Genomic DNA, 1,555 nt, shown 5'->3' on the forward strand with positions numbered 1-1,555 from the left:
CACACACACACACACACACACACACACACACACACACACACACACACACATCTGAATCTGAAAACTTGCCAACATACCAAGGTTGTATACAAAAATATAGCAATATCTGGACATTAAAGTAGACAGTAATTTCACAGCTGAAGACAATAACTCACATAAATGGTAAAAGCAGACAGACTAGAGACATAAGCAATAAGACGGTACTGTATAAGCAGAATGTTTGATAATGCTTTATGGAGTTACAGTAAAGCATTATTACTATTCAGAGGATTACTGTGCAGTATCAGCAGCAGAGATATTTCTCTTACTGTTTTTTACACTCCTGTCTTTTTACCTATGTGAGTGTGTGTGTGTGTGTGCATGTGTGTGTATGTGTCCGCAGCATGTGTCTGATTGAATGAACTTGCATTAGTCTTCTCTTCCCGGAGGAGACTTCACAGTGAATAGACATACTGTAGAGTAACCTTAATGTCTAATGTGTGTCTGTGTGTATGGGGGCGGCAGGCTTGCCTCAAGGCAGAAACATCAACCACTAAATGAAAAGGCGCTGGTTTAATCCCCATCACTAAGATAGGCCTGTTGTAATTGCTGAGGTTTACTTGAACAGAGCTCTGCACAATACTGTGTCTGGTGCAGGGACACTTCAGCACGGAAGTAAGTATAAAATCGGCAAAATCCAAACAAGTTTTTATATCAAGCAATCAATATTGCTTAATCAATTTCACTTTAAAGATATGTTACTTGACTGAAAAGTTCAGTTTTCTGAGTTTGTCCTGTAACAGATTTCACTATGGGTTTGCACAGATGATCTGGGCAGAGGCAGATCAATATACTTCATGCCTAATTTGTTGGTAAGTATAAATTACATGGAAGGTATGTGTGAGGCTATGTTGAGTGGTGACTGCCTACAATTATAAAGTTCTACAGATTAGTTTCCCCACATCCATTGTAACTCACTTGTTTTCTGTTGTGTTTTGATAAATGATCCATGCCGTGTCTTTCAAAAAGTTTTTTAACCATTTTTTTAACTTGCACTATCTGAACAAAAATGTTACTGCACTGTATTTCTGGAAATCATTGTCTCAGGAAAAAAAACTGACTGAAAAATAAAATGTCTGTAAAACAAATGAAATAATAACAAAATGTGCAAAATGTTAACAGGTGCACAAACCAATATCATCACTACAGGTAGCTTGGCATATCACCTATTACAATATACCTAGTATTAGTTTGTGTTTACATCTGCAGTTAACATCTCAATGCTGTTGTCACTCACCTGTGACTCTGCAGAATACACTTCTTCATGGACTAATTCTTCAGATTAAAATTTAAAAGTTTAAAAAAAAATTCTGATTTATTTTTCTGTGTCAAAAATGATTAAGACAGATATCTCAAAACCTGGATTGTTCTATTGTTCTTGCATTAATGTATATTTTGACGACTTAATGTAGTGTGTTAAAGACTTTAAACAAACAAGGCTCATTTCAGAGTCATTGGTGCTATCCAGACACACACACACACACACACACACACACACACACACACACACACACAC

The sequence above is a fragment of the Etheostoma spectabile genome, chromosome 3 (genome assembly GCF_008692095.1).
Source record: "Etheostoma spectabile isolate EspeVRDwgs_2016 chromosome 3, UIUC_Espe_1.0, whole genome shotgun sequence".
Lineage (NCBI taxonomy): Eukaryota > Metazoa > Chordata > Actinopteri > Perciformes > Percidae > Etheostoma > Etheostoma spectabile.